Genomic DNA, 9940 nt, shown 5'->3' with positions numbered 1-9940 from the left:
AACCATAGTGCACATTTGGAGAAAATATTAAAGATTCTATTGTCCAGCTTCCATGTTTTAGGAAAATGAGGCATGGGGAAGATTTGTTTTGTTCCAATTCATGGCAGCAGTTCTGCTGGGCCTGGAACACAGGTGTCTCTGCTGTCTAGTCAGAGGTCTTTCTACTGTTTCATTCCTGGATAATTTGGAAATTTGCTTGAAGGGATTGTGGTTCATTTTTCTAAATATTTTCTCTGTAATACTCTTAACATCCTTGGGGACATCATTCGCACTTTAAAAATAATTGAGGAGAAGGTACCTATAACTTCAGACTTTCAAGTAGCTACAGCAGCCATCTAGCTTTTCAGCAGGTTCTTTGCCGGTCTAGCATTTCATCTCTTTCAAAAAACAGCAGAACCAGTGTGGCAATTACTTATGAAGCACACACATCAGAATCTATGCTGGGTACAGACTCTGTTTCTATGTCTGCATTTGGCTTTACACTACTGAGTTGTAAGGGTCCCTCATAAAGTCTGGATATATGTCCTTTACAGAGAGAGGAGAGAGAGGCAGAGAGAGAGAGAGAGATTCTCTTTCCAGAATATACTTTGCCTTTTCATTACCTTCCTAGTATTTCATGAGCTGCAGAAGTATTAAATTTGGATGAAGTCCCAATTTTTTGTTTTTTTCTTTTATGGTCCGTGCTTTTTTTTTTTTTCTTTTGTCTCTAAGGAATATTTGCCTATACCAAGATCAAAAATTTATTCTCTGATGTTTTCTCTGTGAATTTTTGTAGTATTTTTCTGTAAAGTTTAGACTTATTTATGTTAGATGACTTTTTTGAAAGGTGTGAGGCAGAACTTGATTTTAATTGTTTTTCTATATATTCATCCACTTGTTTCAAAATTTCTTAGGTTTTCTTTCTTCATTTAGTGGAGTTTACATTTTTCTTGAAAATCAATTCACTGTATATATCTGTGGGTCTAATTTCTGGATTTTTCTATCTTGACCCGTTGATCTAATTGTTTTTCATCTGGCCAAACCCACTTTGTCTTGATTATTGTAATTTTGAGTCTTTAAATCAGAGGGCATACGTCTCACAGTTGTGTTATTTTCAAGATAGTTTTGGCTATTCTGAATTCTTTTCATTTCTATGTAAATTTTAGGATCTGCCTGCGAAATGATACCACACAGTTCACTGAGTCTCTATATCAGTTTCAGGAGAAAGGCATTTGAACAATATTGTTATCTAATCAACGAATACGGATATTTTCTCAGTTCACTGAAATCTTTCTTATTTCTCTCAGCAATGATTTATAGCTTTCAGTAGGGAGAGTGTGTTTCTTGCTGTTAAATCTATTCCTAAGTATTATGTTTTTGATTCTATATATTTTTAGTTCCAAAGACAGACTCCTACTACTTCATTTCAAAAATTCTAATTCCTGGTTGCATTCAAATACATTTAGAAAAAGAGATCATTGTTGGACAATGTTTAAATCTTGGAATGTACTTCCACCATGATGTACATATTAGCAAATTATAGTTATTGATCCATGCTAGGCTATCAAAAATGAATTTGACATGATTGGTAAAAATGAGTCATTAGATATATAAATGATTCTGTATTAAAATTTGAAATATCTTCTCACCCTCTAGTTTGAGCTTTCCAAATAGACCATCTGTTGTTGAACTCCTAAGTATTCTTATTGGTTAAATGTGCACTGCTTAATTAGATCTAACACATGACATATGGATGTCAAGAAGGATTGATGTTGACAACAGGGGCTGAAGTTTAGTATTTAAGCCTACAATTAGCAGTGTGACTTTTCTACCCAGATGAAGTAATTAAGACAGCTATAAAATCTACAAAAGAAACTAGAGGAGACCAACAGGACCAAAAGGCAGTGTGAGTTTGAAAACTCTGAGCTGGAAGCACCCCTGCATTTCAGCGAGGGTGGGTAAGTTAAAGTTACTGCTTTACTTATTACTCAAACCAATAATAGATTTCTATTCTAAAAATTCTGTCAAGGGTCACATTCCAGTGCACCTAGTGAAAGGTAAAAAATCAGTTCTAGCAACAAAACCAAATCATCACATTTTCAGAAGAAATGTTATGCATATTATATTCAGAATACATAATGATAAATACCGGTGGCTTTTTCTTCATGTTTTGCTCCCCTGACCATGACGGTGTTTGTGTCTGGTATTTTGTCTTTTACATCAGGTATAAACTGTTTGAAAACCATTTCATCATCACTATTTATTACAGCATTCTGTGATTTTTCCCTTCCCCCAAAACATTTGTGTACACACTGCTGTGTGAACCTGGCTAATGTAGAAGGGTTAGAGTACTTGAAACCTCTTACTTCCTTCTTTGGTCAAGCCTGGCTATTTGTAGAGTTCTGAAAATCTGTGCTTGAGACATTTAAAACATTTTTTATCATATCAATGAAAGAAAAGTAAAACTGATTCCTGGTTTAGCTAATTTTTTTTAATCCTAGTCTTTGTTTTTAAATTCCTTCTCCATTCTGAGTTTTGCTTGAGTTGCCATTTCACTGATTGTATACGACATCATTGACAATGGGAAAACCCCCGTCTTTGGAGACGTCTTAGTCTTTCCAGATTTCTTTACATATTTTTCTAGATGACACAAACTGACACTTTGAGGTTCTTTCTCCCAAATATAGTTGCACATTGTTTCAGCAGCAATCTTGGCAACATATTTAGACACAAACTCAATAGAGGCACGGCCTTTGCTGTTTGTATTCTTTCTTTTGGGGCAGTCCAATTGTAACAGTTCCAGACCAAGAGAAATTTCAAGGCTTCTGGGAAAGAATGCAGCCACGTGTGTCTCTATTTTTCATATTACATGGATGAATACTTTGCAGACAGCCCTCATATACCTGGATCTGGGTTCAAAAAGCCCCCCAATGTATGGCCTACAAGACTACTCTAGAAACAAGCTTTTCTTGCAAGGTACACAGCAGCAGACATTCCCACTTTCCTCTCAAACTCCAGCTGCTCCTGCAGGCTAAATAACAGTAGCATCTTGCCTCACCTTCAAAGACCCACAGCATTGACAGAGCTCTGAGCTCTGTGTTCCACCTGGAACTCCTGGCAAATCTTTTGGATACACTTTTAAATGGCATTTAAAATTTCCTACCTATTTTTTGCTAGTAGTATATAGAAATACAATTAATATTTGTATATTAATTTTCTATCCTATGGCTTTTCTAAATTTTTAGATAACTTAGAGTGTTTGAATACCTCCGCCCCCGCCCCCAGGATTAGTCTGTGAATAGTTTTGTTTTGTTTTTAAAGACAGAATCTCACTCTATTGCTTAGTCTAGAGTGTCCTGCCATCAGCCTAGCTCATAGCAATCCCAAACTCCTGGTTTCAAGTGATGCTTCTGCCTCAGCCTTCCAAGTAGGTGGGACTATAAGTGCCCGCCACAATGCCTGGCTGATTTTTGTATTTTTAGTAGGGACAGAGTCTCACTCTTGCTCAGGCTGGTCTTGAACTACTGAGCTCAAGGAACCTGCTCACCTTGGTCTCTCAGAGTGCTAGGATTATAGGCATGAGCCACTATTCCTGGCCTATAAAGATAGTTTTAATTTTTCTTTTTCCTTTTATGTACTTTTTTTGTTCTGTTTATATTTCACTGACAAGGAGCTCTAGTATAAAATGAATAGAAATTGAGAGTAAATATCCTTGCTTTGTTCCTTATATTAGGAAAAACGTTCAATATTTCATCATTAATTATTAATGTCTATAGATGCTTTTTACTAAAAGGTGGAATTTCCCTTCTACTCTCTCTTTGCTGAGTTTTTACAATGAATACATGTTGCCATTTGTCAAATGTGTTTTCCACTTCTATTGAGATAATTGCATGCTTTTCTATTTTTTTACCTGTTAATGTATAAACAAGTAAAACTGTTTGTAGAAGACATATCACATTCCTAACGCATCTACTAAAAAATACTAGAACTACTAATTGTTTAGTGACTGGCTATACTATTTAGTAAAGTGTATCTGCTAAGTAGTGGGAACTTTTTGGCACACACGGCCACATGGGATGTATACAATTACCCTGGGCACATTCAGAGTCATTCTGGGATAACACACAATGCTTGAAGTTATGCCTCTGTCCTGTGAGTGGGACATTGGTGTAAGAAGGGAGCCCCTGACCTGTCACCTATAGTCATCTGGAATTCAGCCTCTGCACCATAAATCTGGAGGTGACAAGAAATGCCGGTGGCTTGCTCATCCTAGGAAGATACTGTGGTCCTCAATGGGAACATGGGTAATGAAGAAACCCTATGTTCTTACCTGCACTTACCTGTATGGAGTTTCTATCACACTTAGCTGGAAGGATGAGGGGAGGGTGCATTGCAGCTCAAATGCCACATACTCTCTATAGAGATTTAGTAGATTTTCTTGAAATTTTAAATTTACTGTATATTCTTAGGAAAGTTTTCTAAGATTTGAAATGGTTTGGTTTTTCCAGCAATTTTTACCAGTTGTGATTATTTCTTTGGGTAATGGGTCCATAGACATCCTCTTGCTACTACCCTGTAATTAGATTTCCATTACTCACTCTTAATCCTATCTAGAACCTTTTACATTTTTAGATATTATGATATTCTCTCCTGGAATTGCCATTTTGGCAACTTCTTTATCATTACCATTACCCTGGTGGCATTTCCTTTATTTTTTTTTCATTCTGTTCATATTTCTTTTAAATCCTTGAACATCGTTATGATATGAGTTTTAACATCCTGTCTGCTACTTCCAGCACTCGTCATTTCAGGGTCTGATTTTATTGCCTGATTTTTTTCTTTTATCAGTCATATATTTCTGGTTTTCATTTGTGTGCCTAGTTTTTCTGTCTGTAGCACATTGAGGATATTGTTTTGTAGAGCATCTGGGATGAGCTGTCTTCTTTTAAAAAGTGTTGACTTTTGTTTTCATAGCAATTAAATTGCTGAAACATCCTCTTGATCTTATCTGATTTGGTTTATGCTTTGTTAAAGCAGACCTTTTCAGGATCTGTCCTTTGCCCTGGGGCTTAATTCTTTCTCTAGGATGTGTTCCTAATTCCCAAAGTACTACCTATCTTGGTCTACGCCGGATGTCTAAGTTCCTCACAGTCTTTCCACTCTGGCTGGACTAGAATTTCTATACCTCTGTTCACTTCACAATCACTGTATCTGGCAGCTCTTATTCCAGTGGCCACTCTCTGCTAGGCATGTTTTCCTGTGCTGTGCATGACAGCTCCTGCCCCAGCCAGGGGCTCAAGGGAAGCCTCCGTGCAGCCACTTCCCTGTGCCATGGTGAAAACGTGCTCGCAGTCTGAACGCTGAAGCAAATTTCGAATTAAGGGTGTGTGTTCTTCTTTCTTGAGGATCACTGGACTTTGATGCCAGTTGTCCAATGCCAGAAAGTCATTTTTATCATATATTTTGATCATTGTTATAGTTGTTCATGTTGGGAGTATAAATCTGATATTTATATTTATATTTTTCTTCATAACCAGAAGCAGAATTCTTGCCCCCGTTAGCTCTGTTTCTCAACTACTTTTTGAGATATCTTAAAACTTATTTATGGATTATTTAATATCTACATATATTGTTTATATCTATCTATATGTAACTTGGATATGAGAAATTTGTACTATTATTGACAATTAACTTTCACAGGTAATGCCCTAGGAAAGAAACCACAAAAGTTTGTGATTTAATACTATAATACATAGCATACAAGAAAATTCCAACAGATGGTGCCAGTGAATCTAAAACTCTCATTTCTTCTGTATAAATCAAAGTCTAGGCAAAGTCTGTCTCACCTTTGTATAAAAGAGGAGATACCTAAGAGGGACACATGTTTCTGAGAATTTTAAAGAATGTAAATTTAATCAGGTAGTTGGAAATTTGAGAGTAAAAAGACAATAAAGTGATTGAAACAAATTCTATGACCAAAGTTAGGCTATTTGGAGGTATCGAAAATCTCCAACTGCAGGAGAGTAAATTTAATACAGCATAAACCAGTGAGTCAAAATGTTTAGTTAGCATAGCATCCCTACAATGGGGTTTATTTATTATTTCAGTTGACAAAGTATGTTGAAATGGATATTCTCCAGACAGGCTGAATGCTGAAAAAATGTTATCAGTGATATAACTTATATGAATTGACTTAAAGAATTCTTTCCTTTGTATATATGTTAAACATATTGCTGAGAAATTGTCAAATCAACATAATCACACTTCCTGTTTAGAAAACATTTCAACATATGAGTAAGATTGCCCAACAGAGACACTTAATTTGAAATGGATTATGTTAAGGCTGCCAAAGCTAATATACCTTGGAAAGGAGTACTTTGTCTGTAGCTTCTTTGAAAGTGGAATAGACTTGTTCTCTCTCTCTTGTTTTTCCCTTTCTGTGAAAGTTCCAGTTTCTACTATTGTTTCCTACTTTAGGCATCAGATTGTCCATGTGAAAGGAAGAGTGGGTTTTGCCATGAATCAGTATCTCCTAATGCAATGCTCTACTTTGTGACTTTACATTTCAACTGGCTAACAAATTTTCTCAGGTGCTAATGCTTGTGCTCTTACGGGTTGGGGGGGCCCACAGGTAGTGAAAACAGAAGCCCAGCACTTAGAATTTCAGAGCTGTGGAAACTCTTCTCTATCTCTGATGTCTAAAACAGAATATTCTCACCCAGGTGCTATAATTACATGTTATAAAATTCCATTATGATAATGGTTGATCAACTCCTGCAAATTGCTAGAACATAAACCTAACATTTGGGGAAGTTATTTTCCAGAGTGCCCAAGTACTATCCCAGCATTAAAAGGATACATAATGTACATAATGTTATCTCTGAGTCGTCAATAAATGCTTTCAATGAGTAAAAATTAAGTAATGGTTTGTTTAGTCTATGAAATTGACAAATTAAGATGCATAGGATCAGTTTTTCCACATTTTATAAATATGTAGTTGAAAGTTACTATCAGTGTCCCTTAGAATGCGTCTATTTTTTAAAATTAAGTTCCTGTAGAAATTTAGTTTTTCTGCAAAACTTCTGAGTTTCTTTCCTTTGTCAGGCAATGAATAACAAACAATTCCATTGATTTTATTTGCTTATTTGTTTCTTATTAAAGCATATGTCAGAGAAATCTAGGACCCAAGAGCAATATAGCTCCTCTACTGTGGTTGGTAAGATCGTAGGGACGTATGATATCATAAGGAGAGCAGCACATATAAAATCAAACAATGGGGGTTCAAGTCTTTATTTTGTTCCTCCCTACTTTCCTCTGGGCCTTAATTTTCTCATCAGTAATATGTGGATGATCACACTGATCCCACAAGATTACTAGGAATTTCAAGTAATACATAAGAGTGAAAGATATTAAATGACAATAACTGCTGTTTTATAATGAAAACTATGCAACTATAATGAAACTATGCAACTATAATGAAAACTATGCATTCATTGTGAATGTAAGCTATAAAATGTTGAGGACTATTACTCATTGCTTCCTCTGACCTATGTTCCATTTAATTTCATTCTGTAGAACTGTAGAATTTTAGGCTTGAAAAATACCATAGAGTCATCCTCTTCTATGGCCTAATAAGTATAAAACTTTTCCAAAATTGGAATCCATAAGGAATATTAAAAAAATCACATTTTGTCCCAACCTTTACTAATATATTGGCATTCATTGTTTTCCACCCAGGACTCCTTAAGAAGTCACAGTTTGTCTAACTAGAATGAGCAGAAACGTTACAAAGGCTCTGATTGTAGCCTGACTGGTTGATGTCAGCATAAGTGTCACCACCCCTTTAGAGATATCTCCTCTGACTCCACTATTATAATAAATAAAGTGTTCTTGGTACAAAGAAATCAGGGGAAGAAACATTAGTTTCAAAATGGAAGTCAAAGAAAAATCCAAGAGGCTCCAAAAGGGACATTTGCAGTGATTAACAAAACGAAGATAAAATAGTTAGAATCATTAAAGCTGTCTACAGTCTATCAAAATACATTAGGATTACAAGGACCCATTGAGAGAAACAAAAAATTTTCTAGAGACATTTAAGAGCATCAAAAGAAATGAAAGTATGGGATTTGAATGATGCTGTTTAAACAGTGAAAGGGCTAAGCATAGATTAAACTTGTTATCCCACGGGAATTATTTTCTTTAAATCTGCATAATCCAGTTATAAAAAATTTTATATGCCATTCTACAAATAAAACTGTAATAAGAAACAATTACACATACAAATTATATATACTAAACTTCTGACTAGACTGCCTTATTACAGAAATTGATAAAAATGCACACCAATTTGAATATTTTTATTCCACTTAATACTATTTTAAATGGAATTTTTACTCATAATTTTTATTTTTAAGCTAGTTCATAAAAATTTCATTTAAAAGTATCTATACATAATTATGATGATTGATTTCATCAAAGGAAAGATAACAAATTGAAACTTATTAAAATGCTTACCCCCAAAGCACATCAGAAAACTTTGATGTAGTAGATTAGATGCTCCCATGTTTTACTCCCTTGCCATTTTTAGAATTAAATATCCATGTCTTTTGTCATGTAACTTTAGCATACCTACCACTACAGCAAACAGAGAGTATTTCTTTGCCTCATTAATCAGGAGGCCTCATTAATCTCACAGAAAAATGAGATCTTAGCAAGTGAAACTGTGGCTAAGGGGGGCCTTCTGTATTTGATCAAATGTTTACAGGAAATATGGCAAGAGTGAATATCTTTAGTATTATACAGTCAACAATTCTAAAACATTGGGGGGAAAAATCTCTTTACTCCTCAATGAAAAGAATGTGTAAAAAATCCCCACAATTAACAAAGAAGAAAATTTAAAAACTAATAAATAAATATGTATATATAAAATTTAAGGAATTCTTTCAAAATAAGTAGCAATAATCGAGTTTGATTTTTTATATATTAACTAAGCCCAAATTTAGCATTTAAAATGTTCAATACTAATAAAGGTGGTACTTGCAACATTCTTTGATGGGAACTTAAATTGGCTCAGAAATTTTACAATGTGTGTTGAATCTTCAACACATTTTTAAACTTTGATTAAATAATTTATTTTCTAAAGATCTTTTCTAAAGATATTATGAAAATATGAGCTACTTTTTAACAATGAACGTATGATAATATTTTATATAGTAGGGGCACACAGGGGAGAATTTTAATGACCTACCATAAAGAAATGCTTAATTTCATGACATATATATAAAGAGATACCATACTTGAAACAATATTTGCAAAGAATATTAATGACCTAAGCACATTATAATAAAATTTTAAGAATAACATACAGAGTCTTTTTTAAAAAAAGATGAGAAAAAAATGTCTAGAAGAATATGCTCTAAAATATTACTTGTGACTGTTAACTCTCTGGTCTCTAATTTTCTGTCTTGTGCTTTATAATTTGGTTTCTGACCCCAATATGCTATATAGTTATTCTCTGAAAGCATATCAATAGCCCACTTTCATATACTAAGGATGTCATTTTCTAAGTTCTTATTCGTTTTGAGCTTTTCAAAATCTTTAACACTTTAACCCTTAACAACTGCTTCAAATATCTCAAAGTTACTTTTTTCTTCCCATGGTGGCTTCCCTTGGACTTCTTGTCCCTGTAATCACTGCTTCTATGTCTTTTTGACTGGCTTCTCTACCCATGCTCAAATGTGGTGTCTCTGCAAGATTTGGTCCTGGGTCTCTTTCCACAATGTACAATTTTTCTCCTAGAAAATTATAGCTCAATATTTCCAACCTTCTACTATGGTTTTATGTCCCACTGTTACTTCTACTTTAATATGCCCATTAGTGAACTATTACCTTATGATTAAGACTGAGGCAGTAGTACTCTATATGGACTATAGAAGGACCTTTGCCTTTGGAAGGACCTTTT

Source organism: Nycticebus coucang, chromosome 1, assembly GCF_027406575.1.
Source record: "Nycticebus coucang isolate mNycCou1 chromosome 1, mNycCou1.pri, whole genome shotgun sequence".
In the NCBI taxonomy this organism is placed as follows: domain Eukaryota; kingdom Metazoa; phylum Chordata; class Mammalia; order Primates; family Lorisidae; genus Nycticebus; species Nycticebus coucang.
This window is presented reverse-complemented; position numbering follows the sequence as displayed.